The sequence below is a fragment of the Arachis hypogaea genome, chromosome 11 (genome assembly GCF_003086295.3).
Source record: "Arachis hypogaea cultivar Tifrunner chromosome 11, arahy.Tifrunner.gnm2.J5K5, whole genome shotgun sequence".
Taxonomy (NCBI): domain Eukaryota; kingdom Viridiplantae; phylum Streptophyta; class Magnoliopsida; order Fabales; family Fabaceae; genus Arachis; species Arachis hypogaea.
In genome coordinates this window covers 25,498,163-25,520,146 of record NC_092046.1, presented here as the reverse complement: position 1 = coordinate 25,520,146, position 21,984 = coordinate 25,498,163, and the positions used below count along the sequence as shown (strand labels likewise).

Sequence of the window (21,984 nt, the reverse complement as noted above, 5' to 3'; positions counted from 1 at the left end):
GTGGTTAGGGGTTTTCAAAAATTAGAAAGAGAGAAAAGTAGTTAGGTGGTTTTGAAAAAGATAAGAAATAGTAAACTTTTTGAAATCAATCCAAAAAGTCAAGTAGTTAATTGAAAAAGATTTGAAAATAAATTTTGAAAAGATAAGAAGTTAGAAAAAGATTTTGAAATTAAGTTTTGAAAAAGATATGATTGAAATTTAAAAAGATTTGATTTTTAAAATTAAAGTTGATGACTTGACTTACAAGAAACTAAAAGATATGATTCTAGAATTTAAAGATTGAACCTTTCTTAATAAGAAAGTAACAAACTTGAAATTTTTGAATCAAAACATTAAATGTTACTAATGAATTCGAAAATTATGAAATAAAAATAAGAAAAAGATTTTGAAAATTTTATTTTGAAGAATTTTCGAAAAACAGGAAAGAAAAATAAAAAAGATTTGATTTCAAAAAAGATTTGAAAAGATAGAATTTTTAAATTTGAAATTTTGACTTGACTAGCAAGAAACAACTCAATTTAAAAATTTTTGACTAAGTCAACCCAAAATTTCGAAATTTATTAGTGAAATAAGGGAAAGATATTATTTTTGATTTTTTGAATTAATGAAGAGAGATAAAAACAACAAAATGACACAAGACATAAGAATTTAAGATCAAAACAACTAATTCATGCAAGAACACTTTGAATGTCAAGATGAACACCAAGAACACTGGTGCGTTATTTTTAAATCAGCTAACAAGTTCCTAAAGCCCGTGTCGGTGAATTGAGTGCCATTGTCTGTGGTGATGGAGTATGGGATCCCAAACCTTGTGACAATATTTCTATATAGGAACTTTTGACTTCTTGGGCGGTGGCAGTGGCCAATGGTTCCGCCTCAATCTATTTTGTGAAATAGTCTATTCCTACAATGAGGAACTTGACTTGCCCTGATCCCTGGGGCAATGGTTCGAGGAGGTCGAGCCCCCATTTTGCGAATGGCCAAGGTGAAGTGACACAGATGAGTTCTTTGGGTGGCACGATATAGAAGTTGGCATGTTTCTGGCATGGTGGGCATGTTTTAACGAACTATATTGCTTCCTTTTGCAAGGTTGGCCAGTAAAAGCCAGCTCGGAGTACCTTTTTGGAAAGAGCTTGTGCCCTAAGGTGGTTGCCGCACATGCCACTGTGAACTTCTTCTAGGACTTCCCTTATAGCGGAGGTCGGGACGCATTTTAGGAGGGGTGTAGAGATTCCTCTCTGATATAGGACGTCGTGCACTATGGTGTAGTACTGTGCTTATCGTGCTAGCCTTTTTGCCTCCTTTTTATCTGCGTGGCGTATTTCGGACTTGAGGTAGTTGATTATGGGAGTCATCTACCCTTGGTCCCGGCTTGATATAGTTAGGACCTTTTCTTCTTCCGAGGTTGATTGATTTTGCAGTATTTCTTGGATGAGGCTTCTACTATTGCCCCCTGGTTTGGTGCTGGCTAGTTTCGAAAGTGCATCAGCTTGAGCATTTTGTTCCCGAGGTATATGTTGGATCTCGTATCCCATGAATTTTTCGAGCTGTTCTGTGGTCTTGTCCAGGTATTTCTTTATGGTGGGATCCTTGGCCTGATAGCTCCCTTCTATTTTCGAGGTGACCACTTGTGAGTCGCTGAATATGGTGAGCTTTTAAGCTCCAACTTTCCTAGCCAGCTTCAAACCAGCCAGTAGGGCTTTGTACTCGGCTTGGTCATTCGAAGCGGGAAACTTGAACCTCAAGGAGAGTTTGAGCTGGGTTCCCTGATTACTTTCTAGGATGACACCCGCTCCACTCCCGACTTTGTTTGATGAGCCGTCGACATAGAAGTTCCAGTTAGTGGGGGTGCTTGGGGTGTCGGTGTATTCTGCGATGAAGTCGGCCAAGTATTGAGACTTGATGGCATTCCGAGCTTCATACTTAAGGTCAAATTCGGAAAAATCAATTGCCCACTGTAGGATTCTTCCAGCTAGGTCGGTTTTCTGTAGGATACCTTTTATGGGTTGATTGGTCCGTATTCTGATTGTGTGGGCCTGAAAGTATGATCGGAGTCGTCGGGAAGTAAGTATAAGGGTGTAGGCGAAATTCTCTAGCTTTTGGTAGTTTAGTTCAGCCCCTTGTAGAGCCTTACTGATGGAGTAAATGGGTTGTTGGCCATTCTTGTCTTCTCGGACCAGGGCTGAAGCTATCGCCCAACTTCCCATGGTGAGGTACAAGATCAGTTCTTCTCCTTGCCGGGGTTGGGTTAGGATGGGTGGCTACCCTAGGAATGTCTTGAAGTCTTGGAAGGTTTGCTCACATTCTCGGGTCCATTCAAACCTCTTTCCTTTCCTTATGTTGCATAGAAAGGGAGAGATTTCAAGGCCAACCCGGCCAGGAATCTTGACAGGGCCGCTAATCTTCCATTTAGCTGATGTACCTTTTTGACACAGGTCAGGCTTTTCATGCTGTGTATGGCTTCGTATTTATCTGGGTTTGCTTCAATTCCTCTCTGGGTGAGTATGAAGTCCAAGAATTTGCCAGCTTCTACCGCGAAAGTGCACTTTGCGGGATTTATTCTCATCCCGTGCTTTCTTATGGTGTCGAACACTTCGGCTAGGTCGGGTAATAGCGCTTCTTCTCTTTGTGTCTTTACCAACATGTCATCCACGTAGACCTCCATCAGCTTTCGGATGTGGTTGGCAAAAACTTTGTTCATCAACCTCTGGTATGTAGCTCCTGCATTTTTAAATCCAAATGGCATGACTATGTAACAGTAGTTTGCCCTTGGGGTTAAGAACGAGGTTTTCTCTTGGTCGGTTTGATAAATCAGGTTGTACCCCGAGTAAGAGTCCATGAAGGAAAGGTACTGTTATCCTGATGAGGCGTCGACTAGGGTGTTTATATTCGGGAGTGGGTATGGATCTTTTGGGCAGGCTTTGTTGAGGTTGGTGTAATCAGTGCACATCCGTCACTTTCCATTTGACTTTTTGACCAGTACGACATTGGCCAGCCATAATGGGTACTTGACCTCCCTTATGAATCGTTCCTCTAGTAAGGCATGTACCTGTTCTTCCACGGCTTGCGATCTCTCTGGGCCGAGCTTTCTGCACTTCTGTTGTACTGGCCGAGATCCGGGGTATACTGCCAGTTTATGGCACATTAGTCCGGGATCTATGCCGGGCATGTCTGCGGCCTTCCAAGCGAAGAGGTCAGAGTTGTCCTTTAGGAGCTGGTGCACGAAATTGTGATCTCAGGTAACGGCGCCAGAAACTCTGTACGCACGTCTTAATAAATTGTTTTTCATTCACAACTTCGATACAACTGACCAGCAAGTGCACTGGGTCGTCCAAGTAATAAACCTTACGTGAGTAAAGGTCGATCCCACGGAGATTGTTGGTATGAAGCAAGCTATGGTCACCTTGTAAATCTCAGTCCGGCGGATATAAATTAGTTATGAAGTTTTCGAACATAAATAATAAATAGATAGAAGGTAAGGATAGAAACACTTATGTATATCATTGGTGAGAATTTCAGATAAGTGTATAGAGATGCTTTCATTCCTCTGAACCTCTGCTTTCCTGCTGTCTTCATCCAATCAGTCTTACTCCTTTCCATGGCTGGCTTTATGTAAGGGCATCACCGTTGTCAATGGCTACATCCCATCCTCTTGTGAAAATGGTCCAAATGCTCTGTCACAGCACGGCTAATCATCTGAGGTTCTCGATCATACTGGAATAGGATTCACCCTCCTTTTGCGTCTGTCACTACGCCCAGCACTCGCGAGTTTGAAGCTCGTCACAGTCATTCAATCCCTGAATCCTACTCGGAATACCACAGACAAGGTTTAGACTTTTCGGATTCTCATGAATGCCGCCATCAATCTAGCTTACACTACGAAGATTCTGATTAAGAGATCTAAGAGATACTCATTCAATCTAAGGTAGAACGGAAGTGGTTGTCAGGCACGCGTTCATAGGGAATGATGATGATTGTCACGTTCATCACATTCATGTTGAAGTGCGAATGAATATCTTAGAAGCAGAATAAGTGGAATTGAATAGAAAACAGTAGTACTTTGCATTAATTCATGAGGAACAGCAGAGCTCCACACCTTAATCTATGGAGTGTAGAAACTCTACCGTTAAAAATACATAAGTGAAAGGTTCAGGCATGGCCGAGAGGCCATCCCCCAAAACGTGATCACAGGATCAAAAATATAATCCAGGATGTCTAATACAATAGTAAAAAGTCCTATTTATAATAAACTAGTTACTAGGGTTTACAGAAGTAAGTAATTGATTCATAAATCCACTTTCGGGGCTCACTTGGTGTGTGCTTGGGCTGAGCTTGAATGTTACACGTGCAAAGGCTCTTTCTGGAGTTGAACGCCAGGTTGTAACGTATTTCTGGCGTTCAACTCTGGTTTGTGACTTGTTTCTGGCGTTTAACTCCAAACAGCAGCGTAGAACTGGTGTTCAACGCCCTTTTACGTCGTCTAAACGCGGCCAAAGTATGGACTATTATACATTGCTGGAAAGCCCTGAATATCTACTTTCCAACGCAATTGGAAGCGCGCCATGTTGAGTTCTGTAGCTCCAGAAAATGCACTTTGAGTGCAGGGAGGTCAGAATCCAACAGCATCAGCAGTCCTTCTTCTACCTCTGAATCTGATTTTTGCTCAAGTCCCTCAATTTCAGCCAGAAAATACCTGAAATCACAGAAAAATACACAAACTCATAGTAAAGTCCAGAAATGTGAATTTAGCATAAAAACTAATAAAAACATCCCTAGAAGTAACTAGATTCTACTAAAAACATACTAAAAACAATGCCAAAAAGCGTATAAATTATCCGCTTATCACAACACCAAACTTCAATTGTTGCTTGTCCCCAAGCAACTGAAAATCAAATAGGATAAAAAGAAGATAATATACTATAAATTCCAAACTATCAATGAAACATAGCTCCAATCAGATGAGCGGGACTTGTAGCTTTTTGCCTCTTGAATAGTTTTGGCATCTTACTTTATCCATGGAAGTTCATAATGATTGGCATCTATAGGAACTCAGAGTTCAGATAGTGTTATTGATTCTCCTAGTTCAGTATGATGATTCTTGAACACAGCTTTTTTTATGAGTCTTGGCCGTGGCCCTAAGCACTTTGTTTTCCAGTATTACCACCGGATACATAAATGCCACAGACACATAATTGGGTGAACCTTTTCAGATTGTGACTCAGCTTTGCTAAAGTCCCCAATTAGCGGTGTCCAGGGTTCTTAAGCACACTCTTCTTTTGCTTTGGACCTTGACTTTAACCGCTCAGTCTCAAGTTTTCACTTGACACCTTCACGCCACAAGCACATGGTTAGGGACAGCTTGGTTTAGCCGCTTAGGCCAGGATTTTATTCCTTTAGGCCCTCCTATCCACTGATGCTCAAAGCCTTGGGATCCTTTTTATTGCCCTTGCCTTTTGGTTTTAAGGGTTACTGGCTTTTTGCTCTTGCCTCTTGGTTTTAAGAGCTTTTGGCCTTTTCTGCTTACTTTTTCTTTTTCTTTCTATTTTTTTCGCTATTTTTTTCTCTTTTTTTTTACAAGCTTTGTTCTTTGCTGCTTTTTCTTGCTTCAAGAATTATTTTTATGATTTTTCAGATTATCAAATAAAATGTCTCCTTATCATCATTCTTTCAAGAGCCAACATATTTAACATTCATGAACAACAACTTCAAAAGACATATGCACTGTTCAAGTATTCATTCAGAAAACAAGAAGCATTGTCACCACGTCAATATAATTAAACTAAGTTCAAGGATAAATTCGAAACCCATGTACTTCTTGTTCTTTTGAATTAAAACATTTTTCATTTAAGAGAGGTGATGGATTCATAGGACATTCATAACTTTAAGACAAAGTTACTAACTACTAATGATCATGTAATGAAGACACAAACATGGATAAGCACTTAACATAGAGAAACGAAAAACAGGAAATAAGAACAAGGAATGAGTCCACCTTAGTGATGGTGGCGTTTCCTTCTTAAGGAACCAATGATGTCCTTGAGCTCTTCTATGTCTCTTCCTTGTCTTTGTTGCTCCTCCCTCATTGCTTTTTGATCTTCTCTAATTTCATGAAGGATGATGGAGTGCTCTTGATGTTCCACCCTTTATTGTCCCATGTTGGAACTTAATTCTCCTAGGGAGGTGTTGATTTGCTCCCAATAGTTTTGTGGAGGAAAATGCATTTGAGGCATCTCCGGGATCTCATGGTGATGAGCTTCATGCGTCTCTTGAGATCCATGAATGGGCTCTCTTGCTTGCTCCATCCTTTTCTTAGTGATGGGCTTCTCTTCCTCAATGGGAATGTCCCCTTCTATGAAAGCTCCAGCTAAGTAACATAGATGGCAAATAAGATGAGGAAAAAGCTAGCCTTGCCATGGGGGAGGACTTTTCGGCTATTTTGTAGAGTTCAAGGGAGATGACTTCATGAACTTCTACTTCCTCTCCAATCATGATGCTATGAATCATGATGGCCCGATCCACAGTAACTTCAGATCGGTTGCTAGTGGGGATGATGGAGCGTTGGATGAACTCCAACCATCCTCTAGCCACAGGCTTGAGGTCCAGTCTTCTTAGTTGAACCGGCTTGCCTTTGGAGTCAATCTTCCATTGAGCTCCTTCCACACATATGTCCATGAGGACTTGGTCCAACCTTTGATTAAAGTTGACCCTTCTAGTGTAGGGGCATGCATCTCCTTGCATCATAGGCAAGTGAAACGTCAATCTCACATTCTCCGGACTAAAATCTAAGTATTTCCCCCGAACCATGGTGATATAATTCTTTGGGTTCGGGTGAAATGGTGTTAGGTGATATGTGAGTGGTGAAATGGTGATAGGGAAGAGTGTTTGAGGTGATTGGTGAAGAGTTTTGGGGAAGAGTGTTTATGGGATTGTGTGAAAGAGGGGTGAGAAGAAGTGAGTGGAGGTAGGTGGGGATCCTGTAGGGTCCACAGATCCTGAGGTGTTCAAGAATTTACAACCTTGCACCAAATTAGGCATGCAAAATGCCCTTGCACACAACTCTGGGCGTTCAGCGCCAGATTGGTGCTTGTTCCTGGCGTTGAACGCCTATTTGTTGCCCATTTCTGGCGTTGAACGCCAGAACCATGCTTGTTCTGGGCGTTCAGCGCCAGCTCTTCTCCAAGGTGCAATTCTGGCGTTCAAACGCCCAAATGCTGCCCATTTTGGGCGTTCAGCGCCAGAACCATACTCTGTTCTGGTGTTGAATGCCAGCCAGATGCTTCTTACTGGTGTTTAAACGCCAGTAAGGTCTTCCTCCAGGGTGTGATTTTTCTTCTGCTGTTTTTGATTCCGTTTTCAATTTTTATATTTATTTTGTGACTCCACATGATCATGAACCTAATAAAACATGAAAGAACAAGAAAATTAGATAAATAAAAATTGGGTTGCCTCCCAACAAGCGCTTCTTTAATGTCAATAGCTTGACAGTGGGGTCTCATGGAGCCTTACAAATGTTCAGAGCATTGTTGAGACTTCCCAACACCAAACTTAGAGTTTGGATATGGAAGTTCAATACCAAACTTAGAGTTTGGTTGTGGCCTCCCAACACCAAACTTAGAGTTTGACTGTGGGGGCTCTGGTTGACTCTGTTTTAAGAGAAGATTTTCATGCTTCCTCTCCATGTTTACAGAAGGATGTCCTTGAGTTTTAAACTCAAGGGAGTCCTCATTCAATTGAAGGACTAATTCACCTCTGTCAACATCAATCACAGCTCTTGCTGTGGCTAGGAAGGGTCTTCCAAGGATGATGAATTCATCCTCATTCTTCCCAGTATCCAAGACTATGAAATCAGCCGGGATGTAAAGGCCTTCAACCTTTACTAACACGTCATCTACTTGTCCATAAGCCTGTTTTCTTGAATTGTCTGCCATCTCTAATGAGATTTTAGCAGCTTGCACCCTATAGATTTCCAGTTTCTCTATTACAGAGAGGGGCATGAGGTTTATCCCTGACCCAAGGTCACACAGAGCCTTTTTAAAGATCATGTTGCCTATGGTACAAGGTATTACGAACTTTCCAGGATCCTGTTTCTTCTGAGACAATGTCAGTTGATCCAGATCACTCAGTTCATTAGTGAACAAGGGAGGTTCATCTTCCCAAGTCTCAATACCAAATAATTTGGCATTCAGCTTCATGATTGTACCAAGGTACTTGGTAACTTGCTCTTCAGTAACATCCTCATTCTCTTCAGAAGAGGAATACTCATCAGAGCTCATGAATGGCATAAGGAGGTTTAATGGAATTTCTATGGTCTCTAGATGAGCCTCAGATTCCTTTGGTTCCTCAAAGGGAAACTCCTTATTGATCACTGGACGTCCCAGGAGGTCTTCCTCACTGGGATTCACGTCCTCTCCTTCCCTTACAGGTTCGGCCATGGTGATTAATTCAATGGCCTTGCATTCTCCTTTTGGATTTTCTTCTGTATTGCTTGGGAGAGTACTAGGAGAGATTTCAGTGATCCTTTTACTTAGCTGGCCCACTTGTGCCTCCAAATTTCTAATGGAGGACCTTGTTTCATTCATGAAACTTACAGTGGCCTTAGATAGATCAGAGACTAAGTTTGCTAAATTAGAGGTATTTTGTTCAGAGTTCTCTGTCTATCGCTGAGTGGATGATGGAAAAGGTTTACTATTGTTAAACCTATTTCTTCCACCATTATTAAAGCCTTGTTGAGGCTTTTGTTGATCCTTCCATGAGAAATTTGGATGATTTATCCATGATGAGGTATAGGTGTTTCCATAAGGTTCACCTAAGTAATTTACCTCTGCTATTGCAGGGTTCTCAGGATCATAGGACTCTTCTTCAGAAGGCGCCTCTTGAGTACTGTTGGATGCAGCTTGCATTCCATTCAGACTCTGAGAAATCATATTGACTTGCTGAGTCAATATTTTGTTCTGAGCCAATATGGCATTCAGAGTATCAATTTCAAGAACTCCCTTCTTCTGAGGCGTCCCATTACTTACAGGATTCCTTTCAGAAGTATACATGAACTGGTTGTTAGCAACCATGTCAATGAGTTCTTGAACTTCTGCAGGCATTTTCTTTAGGTGAATGGATCCACCTACAGAAGTATCCAATGACATCTTAGTTAATTCAGACAGACCATCATAGAATATATCCAGGATGGTCCATTCTGAAAGCCTGTCAGAAGGACACTTTTTGGTCAGTTGCTTGTATCTTTCCCAAGCTTCATAGAGGGATTCACCTTCTTTCTGTCTGAAGGTTTAAACATCCACTCTAAGCTTGCTCAACTTTTGAGGAGGAAAGAACTTGGCTAAGAAAGCCGTGACCAGCTTGTCCCAAGAGTTCAGGCTATCTCTGGGTTGAGAGTCCAACCACACTCTAGCTCTGTCTCTTACAGCAAAAGGGAAAAGCATGAGCCTGTAGACTTCAGGATCTACTCCATTAGTCTTAACAGTATCACATATCTGCAAGAATTCAGTTAAGAACTGAAAAGGATCTTCAGATGGAAGTCCATGAAACTTGCAGTTCTGCTGCATTAGAGAAACTAATTGAGGTTTCAGCTCAAAGTTGTTTGCTCCAATGGCAGGAATGGAGATGCTTCTTCCATGTAAATTGGAATTAGGTGCAGTAAAGTCACCAAGCATTCTCCTTGCATTATTGTTGTTGGGTTCGGCTGCCATCTCCTTTACTTGTTCGAAAATTTCAATAAGGTTGTCTCTGGATTATTGTAATTTAGCTTCTCTTAGTTTCCTCTTCAGAGTCCTTTCAGGTTCTGGATCAGCTTCAACAAGAATGCCTTTTTCCTTTTTCCTGCTCATAAGAAAGAGAAGAGAACAAGAAAAGAAGAGGAATCCTCTATGTCACAGTAAAGATCTTCCTTATTGTTAGTAGAAGAAGAAAAGGAATAGGGGTGAAGAAGAATGAAGAATCCAAACACAAGGGTAAGGATAGGAGCAGTGATGTAAGATGAAGAGAAGTGTTAGTAGATGAATAAATAATTAGAAGGAGATGAGGGAGAAGGATTTTCGAAAATTATTTTTGAAAAAGGGTTAGTGATTTTCGAAAATAGTTTTTGAAAAAGGTTAGTAATTTTCGAAAATTAAGATTTAAAAATTAAAATAATTAGTTAATTAAAAAGAAATTTTGAAAAAGAGGGAGATATTTTCGAAAATTAGAGAGAGATAGAGTTAGTTAGGTAGTTTTGAAAAAGATGAGAAACAAACAAAAAGTTAGTTAGTTAGTTGAAACAAATTTGAAAATCAATTTTGAAAAGATGAGAAGATAAGAAGTTAGAAAAGATATTTTAAAATCGAATTTTGGAAAAGATAAGATAAGAAGATATTTTTGAAAAGATATGATTGAAATTAGTTTTGAAAAAGATTTGATTTTTAAAATCACAATTAATGACTTGATTCACAAGAAATCACAAGATATGATTCTAGAAATTAAAGTTTGAATCTTTCTTAACAAGTAAGTAACAAACTTGAAATTTTTGAATCAAAACATTAATTGATGATGTTATTTTCGAAAATTAGGAGGTAAAGATAAGAAAAAGATTTTTGAAAAATATTTTTAAAATTTTTGAAAATAACTAAGAAAATTGAAAAAGATTTGATTTTTGAAAAAGATTTTAAAAAAGATAAGATTTTCAAATTGAAAATTTGATTTCACTCATGAAAACAACTAGATTTTTAAAATTTTTGAGAAAATCAAATCTAATTTTCGAAATTTTAAGAGAAGAAAAACGAGAAGATATTTTTTTGATTTTTTAAATTTTTATGATGAGAGGGAAAAACATGAAAAAGACTCAATGCATGAAAATTTTGGATCAAAACAATGAATGCATGCAAGAATGCTATGAATGTCAAGATGAACACCAAGAACACTTTGAATGTCAAGATGAACATCAAGAACTTATTTTTGAAAAATTTTTAATGCAAAGAAAACATGCAAGACACCAAACTTAGAAATCTTTAATGCTTAGGCACTAAGAATTCAAGAATGCATATGAAAAACACCATACAACACAAAACAAGAAAACATCAAGATCAAACAAGAAGACTTACCAAGAACAAATTGAAGATCATGAAGAACACTATGAATGCATGAATTTTTCGAAAAATGCAAGATGAATATGCAATTGACACCAAACTTTCAACTTGACTCAAGACTCAAACAAGAAACATGAAATATTTTTGATTTTTATGATTTTATGATTTTTTTGTATTTTCTTTTAATTTTTTCGAAAATCATTTTGAAAAAGAAAAATAAGGATTCCAAAATTTTTAATATGAATTCCAGGAATCTTATGCTCTTTAGTCTAAAGCTCCAATCAAAGGGTCAGACATGGCTTAATAGCCAGCCAAGCTTTAGTATGTAACTCAGACATGACACGCCTGACATTTCCTACCCAGAAGAATTAGACATGGCTTTACAGCCAGCCAGGCTTCAACATGCTTCATGAAACACTAGAATTCATTCTTAAAAATTCTGAAGAAAAATATATTTTTTTGAAAACATTTTTATTTTAAAATTTTTTCGAAAACAAAGGAGAAATTTTTGAAAATTTTTTTTTTGAAAACTTTTTGAAAATAAGAAGAAAATTACCCAATCTAAGCAACAAGATGAACCGTCAGTTGTCCAAACTTGAACAATCCCTGGCAACGGCGCCAAAAAGTTGGTGCACGAAATTGTGATCTCAGGTAACGGCGCCAGAAACTCTGTACGCATGTCTTAATAAATCGTTTTTCATTCACAACTTCGATACAACTGACCAGCAAGTGCACTTGGTCGTCCAAGTAATAAACCTTACGTGAGTAAGGGTCGATCCCACGGAGATTGTTGGTATGAAGCAAGCTATGGTCACCTTGTAAATCTCAGTCAGGCGGATATAAATTAGTTATGGAGTTTTCGAACATAAATAATAAATAGATAGAAGGTAAGGATAGAAACACTTATGTATATCATTTGTGAGAATTTCAGATAAGTGTATAGAGATGCTTTCATTCCTCTGAACCTCTGCTTTCCTGCTGTCTTCATCCAATCAGTCTTACTCATTTCCATGGCTGGCTTTATGTAAGGACATCACCGTTGTCAATGGCTACATCCCATCCTCTTGTGAAAATGGTCCAAATGCTCTATCACAGCACGGCTAATCATCTGAGGTTCTCGATCATACTGGAATAGGATTCACCCTCCTTTTGCGTCTGTCACGACGCCCAGCACTCGCGAGTTTGAAGCTCGTCACAGTCATTCAATCCCTGAATCCTACTCGGAATACCACAGACAAGGTTTAGACTTTCCGGATTCTCATGAATGCCGCCATCAATCTAGCTTACACCACGAAGATTCTGATTAAGAGATCTAAGAGATACTCATTCAATCTAAGGTAGAACGGAAGTGGTTGTTAGGCACGCGTTCATAGGGAATGATGATGATTGTCACGTTCATCACATTCATGTTGAAGTACGAATGAATATCTTAGAAGCGGAATAAGTTGAATTGAATAGAAAACAGTAGTACTTTGCATTAATTCATGAGGAACAGCAGAGCTCCACACCTTAATCTATGGAGTGTAGAAACTCTACCGTTAAAAATACATAAGTGAAAGGTTCAGGCATGGCCGAGAGTCCAACCCCCAAAACGTGATCACAGGATCAAAAATATAATCCAGGATGTCTAATACAATACTAAAAAGTCATATTTATAATAAACTAGTTACTAGGGTTTACAGAAGTAAGTAATTGATGCATAAATCCACTTTCGGGGCCCACTTGGTGTGTGCTTGGGCTGAGCTTGAATGTTACACGTGCAGAGGCTCTTTCTGGAGTTGAACACCAGGTTGTAACGTATTTCTGGCGTTCAACTCTGGTTTGTGACTTGTTTCTGGCGTTTAACTCCAAACAGCAGCGTAGAACTGGCGTTCAACGCCCTTTTGTGTCGTCTAAACGCGGCCAAAGTATGGACTATTATACAATGCTGGAAAGCTCTGGATGTCAACTTTTCAACGCAATTGGAAGCGCGCCATTTTGAGTTCTGTAGCTCCAGAAAATCCACTTTGAGTGCAGGGAGGTCAGAATCCAACAGCATCAGCAGTCCTTCTTCTACCTCTGAATTTGATTTTTGCTCAAGTCCCTCAATTTCAGCCAGAAAATACCTGAAATCACAGAAAAACACACAAACTCATAGTAAAGTCCAGAAATGTGAATTTAGCATAAAAACTAATAAAAACATCCCTAAAAGTAACTAGATTCTACTAAAAACATACTAAAAACAATGCCAAAAAGCGTATAAATTATCCGCTCATCAGGAGCTTTATAAGCAGCTCTTTTAGGTCTCCTTTTAGATTTGCCCCTATGTTTGTTGTTTTTTCTTGAGTATCTCAGATCTGTACTTCTTCGGTCTCGCCTTCCGATTGAGGGCGGAGTTCTTCACGGGCTCGGGTTACCCCGAGTTCTATAATGTTGGTTGAAAATATGCAACCACACAATTTAAGCTCAAATCTCACTTGGTATTTGTTCAAGCTCTTTTCTATGTTTCATAAAAAGATACTTCAAGCAAGTTCAAAAATAATTTTCAAATCTAATTACATTCTCCATCTTGTTTACCCACCCTTTTCCTTATTTTTGAGTACCCCCATCTCCCTCCCTTTCTTTATCTTTTTTTATTTCTTTCTGTTGGTCGAGGACGAGCAAAAGTCCTAAGTTTGGTGTTGGGGTGCTCCGTTTTTCTTTTTTATCATTATCCATATGGCACCAAAAACCAAAGAATCCTCTTCAAGGAAGAGGAAGGAGAAGGCTCCTGCAATCGGTCCATTTGATGTGAACCAGTTTAGCTCTAAGACACACGAGGATCGCTTTAATGAGATTGTGAGCAAGAAGTAGGTGATCCCGGAGGTGCGATTTGATTTACTGTCGGATGAACATCCGAAGATCCAGGAGCAGATTTTGAGGAGGGGTTGGGAAGTTATGTGCAACCCCGTACTTGATATAGGCGTTTTGATGGTCTGGGAGTTTTACGTCAATGCTTGAGCGACTTACAAGCATGTCAAGGGTGTGAACCCCAACCGGAAGAACTGGCGCACTATGGTCCACGGGAGGATCCTAGAGTTCGGTCCAGAGAGAGTGAGGGATATACTTTAGTTAACGCCGACTAGAAATGACCCTCACTCTTACACTATGAGGGTCAACAGCGATCAGAGGCTGGACCAGATTCTCACTGACATATGCCTCCCCGGAGCACAGTAGAGGCGTGATGCAAGGGGGCAGCCATACTAGTTGGGAAGGCATGATTTGAAGCCGATTGCTTGGGGGTGGTTGGAGTTTATTCAGTCCTCTATCATTCCTACGAGTAACCAGTCCGAGGTTACTATTGATCGAGCTGTGATGATTCACTGCATCATGCTCGGTAATGAGGTGGAGGTACATTGTGTGATTCCTCAGAAGTTGTACGACATAGCCGCGAAGGCCTCCACTTCTGCTAGATTGGCCTTCTCCCACCTTATCTTCCGCCTTTGAGAGGCCGCTCGAGTCTGTGTTGATCGAGACACCCGTATCAACATCGATAGGCTGATCACTCAGAGAGGTATGGAGTACGTGAAGGAGTATGCCCGAGCACCGCCTCAGGAGCCAGTTCCTCCTCCTTAGATGGAGTAGCCTGAGATGCCTCGGGATATTATTTTCCTCCATGGGACTATTGGGATCAGTTGATAGCATCGATTGGGCAGCTGACATGATCAGTTGATTATTTAAGGATTGGTCATAAGAGACACTTTGCCCTTCTCCAACAGCTGGTAGAGGAGCAGCAGAGCCAGAGGTAAAATATGGGTGAGCTGAGGCACGACTTTGGAGCTTGGAAAGGATTTCCAAGAGGGAGCAGCCACCATGACTGAGGTGGTTGTGTTTTTTTATCTACTATTTTCCTTATTTTCTGTTTTTCAGTATTATGTCTTGTTTTCTGTTATCTGTTTAAAGCCTTTACATGAGTAGTAGTATCTTTAATTTTTCTAGTTTAGTTAATTAATTTAGTAAATTATGCTTATTTTGAAAAATGTCTCATGTATTGCTCATTGAGCTTGAAAATATAAAAAAGAAAAAAAAAGAAGTAGTATAATGCATGAGAGTTGAGTTATATATTTTGAGTTGTCTTGTTTACTTTGACGTAGCGGTATTATCTGTGATTCTGGATCTATGAATGAATAGTGCATAATTGACATTAAGAATGCTAATTGTTGAAGTACAGAAACTTAGAGAAATATTATGGATTATCAAAGATAAAAAAGAATTTAATCCTTGAAGCAAAACAAACAGCCAAAAGAAAAAGAATATAAAACGCAAGGTCTAAGGCTCTGAGCATCAATGGCTACGAAGGTCAAATATAATTAAAAGCTCAAAGAGTTGTTTTTCTAGCCATATGCTTGTTGTGTGAATGTGTCAAGTAATCCTTGAGACAGAGCACTAAGAGTCAAGACCAAGTACAATTACATAGTTTGCCAAAGGCTCTGAGCACCACTGACTTTGAGAAATCAAAAGAAAAATTAGAACTCAAAGAGTTCTTCAGTTAAGTGCTTGTGGTGTTTTTGTGTCAAGTTAAGCTTGAGACAAAATATTTAGAGTCACGGCTAGGCTCAAGGAGCAAAGAACCAAAGAAAAGATAAGAAGAAGCTGTGTTAAAGGATTAATCAGAGCTTAAAGAAGAAGAGAATCCATAATGTCAACGAGTTCTAGTTTGAAGGACATTGACATTTCTGAGCTTCAAAGGATAGTGAGATGCCGAAACTATTCAGGATCACAGTCTCATCAACCCCACTCAGTGAATTGACAGGAGCTTAAATGAACACTCCAGTCTTAGGCAATTTTTATTCTCAGTCCTATATTGTTTTTAGTTGCTTGAGGACAAGCAACAGTTCAAGTTTGGTGTTGTGATGCGTGAGCATATTTTCTCTATTATCTATTTATTTTAGATTTAAATTTATTGAGTTTTAATTGGATTTTAGTGTTTGAAGCCTATTTGGATGCTATTTTGAGTCGCTTTAGTGTTTTGGTTATTTTAGGTGAAGTTTGGATCGGTTTGGTAGAGTTAGTGTGCAAGAAAAGAGAAGAATATTGAATCTACCAAGCTGGCGCTAAACGCGGACCTGGGCGTTTAGTGCTAGCAAGTCAGAAACAAATAGTAGCCACTGCCATTAGGGCCAAGAAATCAGAATTGAAGTTGGAGTTTCTGCCATCTGGGGTGCTAAATGCCGAATTTAGCGTTTAGCGCCAGCAATACGGAGCAACTCTCCCAAAGGAGCATCTTTAATGGATTTGGCTTTTAATTATTATATTTTAATTTATTTTAAGTATTTTTATTCCCAAATACAATCTTTTGGGCTTTAGTAATTATTAGTTTATTTTATTTTCAAATCAAATTAGGTTAGATATAAAAGGGAAAAGATTTTGCTCTTCAGGGGATCTCTTTTCTCTTCCTCATTCCGCACGTTCACACTTTTGAACCCTAGTTTTCTCTTTGAGTCATGAGCAACTAAAGCTCTGTGGTTAAGGTTATGAGATCTGTTTATTTCTATGGATCACTTTTGCCACTCTGTTTTAATTAATGTATTGATTTAATTTCAAGGATTACTTTCGTTCTTCATCTTATGAATTTGAGTGTATTGGAAAATGACTCATATTCTACATGAATTCTTGTTGATTCTTGGAAAATTTATCTCACTTGAATACTAGCTTGAAAGTAAATTCCTCCTAAACTGCTAATTGCTTGGACTTAACGGGATACGTGATATATAATCCTCTTATATTTGGGTAATTAGGGTTTTAGTGGCTAATAAACTATAATTAAACCTAGCCCTCTAATCTATATTAAGTAACCAAGGAATTGGCGGTTAATTAGGTTAGAGGAGACTAAATCACTAAGCAATTAGGGTTTAATCATTTACAATTTTCCATGAAATAAATCTTGCATGATTAAAATAGATGGTAAGAAATATTAATCTGAAAGGATAAATAACTCCGAAATCTTAACTATCTTCTCACATACTTTTTACACCAAGTTCACTAGCATTCTTACTCTCTGAATTTCTGTTTAATGCTTTTGAACCACAAAACACCTTTTTCTGCTTGCCTGGCTAAGTGATTCATTCGACTATTGTTGCCCAGTCCATCAATCCTCGTGGGATCGACGCTCACTCACCTGAGGTATTACTTGGTACGACCCGGTGCATTTGCCGGTTAGTTTGTGGTATCTAAAAATTGTACCATGCCCTACTACCTTCATGTGGAGAGGTCGTGCCATATAAAACAAAGAAGAGTTCCTTTTCACCTTGCTACCTGTTCCGAGGGTTACCTGAAACTGAAGGTCGATCTCGGATGAGATCTGCTGCGGTGGCCGGAGCTGTCATGTCTGACTTGTTGGACTTGGTGGTGCTGCTGATCCTTCGTCACCGGAGGGTGGTGGTACCTGCAAGAGACTCCGACGCTTAAGTTAGCATGAGTTTAGAGCAGGTTTTTTTGTAGAATCAGAGTATGAGTTATACCTGGGTGCTCCAACGTATTTATAGTAGTGTGGGTTGACCTTTCTAGATAAGATAAGTTAGTTATCTTATCTTATCTTTTAGGCGAGGTCATCTTATCTCCAGGGGGAATTACCTCTATCTTTCTATGCTTTAGTTGCCTTTAGATTTGGGCTATGTCCCTTAGTTTGGGCCTTCTTGGACCTTCGTGGCTATTTGGCCGACCTCTTTTAGGGAAGAGGTCAGGGGAGCTGACCGGAAGAGGTCGGTTGCTTTGTCTTCGATCTCCCCAGGTTGGATAGCTCGACCCAGGGTATGAACAATACCCCTGCTCGAGCTCAATTTTTTAGGGTCGTTGGTAATGCGAAATTGTTACTCAGATTAGGTTGTAAAATTTGTTGTTCGTTCTCTCCCTGGCAATGGCACCAATAATTGGTGCACAATACCATGGTCTGAACATAACTTCACAACTTTGCACAACTAACCAGCAAGTGCACTGGGTCGTCCAAGTAATAAAACCTTACGTGAGTAAGGGTCGATCCCACGGAGATTGTTGGTATGAAGCAAGCTATGGTCACCTTGTAAATCTCAGTCAGGCAGATATCAAATGGTTATGAGGTTTTCGAAAATAAATGATAAATAAATAGAAAATAAAGATAGAAACACTTATGTAATTCATTGGTGGGAATTTCAGATAAGCGTATAGAGATACTTTCGTTCTTCTGAACATCTACTTTCCTGCTGTCTTCATCCAATCAGTCCTACTCCTTTCCATGGCAAACTTTATGTAAGGGCATCACCGTTGTCAATGGCTACATCCCATCCTCTTGTGAAAAAGGTCCAAATGCTCTGTCACACCACGGCTAATCATCTGAGGTTCTCGATCATACTGGAATAGGATTCACCCTCCTTTTGCGTCTGTCACTACGCCCAGCACTCACGAGTTTGAAGTTCGTCACAGTCATTCAATCCCTGAATCCTACTCGGAATACCACAGACAACGTTTAGACTTTTCGGATTCTCATGAATGACGCCATCAATCTAGCTTATACCACGAAGATTCTGATTAAGAGATCCAAGAGATATTCATTCAATCTAAGGTGGAACGGAAGTGGTTGTCAGGCACGTGTTCGTAGGGGAATGATGATGATTGTCACATTCATCACATTCATATTGAAGTGCGAATGAATATCTTAGAAAAGGAATAAGTTGAATTGAATAGAAAAATAGTAGTACTTTGCATTAAATCATGAGGAACAGCAGAGCCCCACACCTTAATCTATGGAGTGCAGAAACTCTACCGTTGAAAATACATAAGTGATGAAGATTCAGGCATGGCCGAATGGCCAGCCCCCATGATCAAAGAACTAAACATCCCAAGATGTCTAATACAATAGTAAAAAGTCCTATTTATACTAAACTAGTTACTAGGGTTTACAGAAGTAAGTAATTGATGCATAAATCCACTTCCGGGGCCCACTTGGTGTGTGCTTGGGCTGAGCTTGAAGTTTACACGTGGAGAGGTCATTCATGGAGTTGAACGCCAATTTGTAACGTGTTTCTGGCGTTCAATTCTGGTTTGTGACGTGTTTCTGGCGTTTAACTCCAGACTGCAGCATAGAACTTGCGTTCAACGCCATTTTGCGTCGTCTAAACTCGGCCAAAGTATAGACTATTATATATTTCTGGAAAGCCCTAGATGTCTACTTTCCAACGCACTTGGAAGCGCGCCATTTTGAGTTTTGTAGCTCCAGAAAATCCACTTTGAGTGCAGGGAGGTCAGAATCCAACAGCATCAGCAGTCCTTCTTCAGCCTCTGAATCTGATTTTTGCTCAAGTCCCTCAATTCAGCCAGAAAATACCTGAAATCACAGAAAAACACACAAACTCATAGTAAAGTCCAGAAATGTGAATTTAACATAAAACTAATAAAAACATCCCTAAAAGTAACTAGATCCTACTAAAAACATACTAAAAACAATGCCAAAAAGCGTATAAATTATCCGCTCATCACAACACCAAACTTAAATTATTGCTTGTCCCCAAGCAACTGAAAATCAAATAGGATAAAAAGAAGAGAATATACTATAAATTCCAAAATATCAATGAAACATAGCTCCAATCAGATGAGCGGGACTTGTAGCTTTTTGCCTCTTGAATAGTTTTGGCATCTCACTTTATCCATTGAGGTTCAGAATGATTGGCATCTATAGGAACTCAGAGTTCAGATAGTGTTATTGATTCTCCTAGTTCAGTATGTTGATTCTTGAACACAGTTACTTTATGAGTCTTGGCCGTGGCCCTAAGCACTTTATTTTCCAGTATTACCACCGGATACATAAATGCCACAAACACATAATTGGGTGAACCTTTTCTGATTGTGACTCAGCTTTGCTAAAGTCCCCAATTAGAGGTGTCCAGGGTTCTTAAGCACACTCTACTTTTTCTTTGGACTTTGACTTTAACCGCTCAGTCTCAAGTTTTCACTTGACACCTTCACGCCACAAGCACATGGTTAGGGACTGCTTGGTTTAGCCACTTAGGCCAGGATTTTATTCCTTTAGGCCCTCCTATCCACTAATGCTCAAAGCCTTGGGATCCTTTTTATTACCTTTGCCTTTTGGTTTTAAGGATTATTGGCTTTTTTTTTTGCTCTTGCCTCTTGGTTTTAAGAGCTTTTGGCTTTTTCTGCTTGCTTGTTCTTTTTTTTTTCTCTTATTTTTTTTCGCTATTTCATTTTTTTTCTGCAAGCTTTGTATTCACTGCTTTTTCTTGCTTCAAGAATCAATTTTATGATTTTTCAAATTATCAAATAACATGTCTCCTGTTCATCATTCTTTCAAGAGCCAACATATTTAACATTCATAAACAACAACTTCAAAAGACATATGCACTATTCAAGCATTCATTCAGAAAACAAAAAGTATTGTCACCACATCAATATAATTAAACTAAGTTCAAGGATAAATTTGAAACTCATGTACTTCTTGTTCTTTTGAATTAAAACATTTTTCATTTAAGAGAGGTGATGGATTCATAGGACATTCATAACTTTAAGACATAGTTACTAAATACTAATGATCATGTAATAAGACACAAACATGGATAAGCACTTAACATAAAGAAAACGAAAAACAGATAATGTAAGAACAAGGAGTGAGTCCACCTTAGTGATGGTGGCATTTCCTTCTTGAGGATCCAATGATGTCCTTGAGCTCTTCTATGTCTCTTCCTTGTCTTTGTTGCTCCTCTCTCATTGCTTTTTGATCTTCTCTAATTTCATGAAGGATGATGGAGTGCTCTTGATGTTCCACCCTTAATTGTCCCATGTTGGAACTTAATTCTCCTAAGGAGGTGTTGATTTGCTCCCAAAAAATCTGTGGAGGAAAGTGCATCCCTTGAGGTATCTCAGGGATTTCTTGATGGTGAGCTTCCTCATGCGTTTCTTGAGCTCCATGAGTGGGCTCTCTTGCTTGCTCCATCCTTTTCTTAGTGATGGGCTTTTCTTCCTCAATGGGAATGTCTCCTTCTATGAAAGCTCCAGCTGAGTAAAATAGATGGAAAATAAGATGAGGAAAAGCTAGCCTTGCCAAGGGAGAGGACTTTTTGGCTATTTTGTAGAGTTCAAGGGAGAGGACTTCATGAACTTCTGCTTCCTCTCCAATCATGATGCTATGAATCATGATGGCTCGATCCACAGTAACTTCAGATCGGTTGCTAGTGGGAATGATGGAGTGTTGGATGAACTCCAACCATTCTCTAGCCACAGGCTTGAGGTCCAGTCTTCTAAGTTGAACCGGTTTGCCTTTTGAGTCAATCTTCCATTGAGCTCCTTCCACACATATGTCCATGAGGACTTGGTCCAACCTTTGATCAAAGTTGACCCTTCTAGTGTAGGGGCGTGCATCTCCTTGCATCATAGGCAAGTCAAACGCCAACCTCACATTTTTTGGACTAAAATCTAAGTATTTATCCCGAACCATGTTGAGATAATTCTTTGGATTCGGGTTCTTACTTCATCATGGTTCTTAGTGATCTATGCATTGGCATAGAACTCTTGAACCATTAGGATGCCGACTTGTTGGATGGGATTTGTTAGAACTTCCCAACCTCTTCTTTGGATTTCATGTCGGATCTCCGGATACTCATTTCTCTTGAGCTTGAAAGGGACCTTGGGGATGACCTTCTTCTTGGCCACAACATCATAGAAGTGGTCTTGATGGGCTTTGGAGATGAATCTTTCCATCTCCCATGACTCGGAGGTGGAAGCTTTTGTCTTCCCTTTCCCTTTTCTAGAGGATTCTCCGGTCTTAGGTGCCATCAATGGTAATGAAAAAACAAAAAAGCTTATGCTTTTACCACACCAAACTTAGAATATTGCTCGCCCTTGAGCAAGAGAAGAAAGAATAGATGAAGAAGAAGAATAAAATATGCAGGAGAGGAGGGAGAGGTGTATT

The 21,984-nt window shown here is 39.4% G+C and overlaps 1 non-coding gene across 1 annotated transcript; it reads left to right on the top strand.

Moving 5' to 3' along the window:
• The first annotated feature begins 9,195 nt into the window (after positions 1–9,195).
• LOC112724140 (small nucleolar RNA R71) lies at positions 9,196–9,302 on the top strand. The gene has a single exon (XR_003163319.1). It is a non-coding gene; the product is annotated as a small nucleolar RNA R71 (small nucleolar RNA).
• Positions 9,303–21,984: the final 12,682 nt, after the last annotated feature.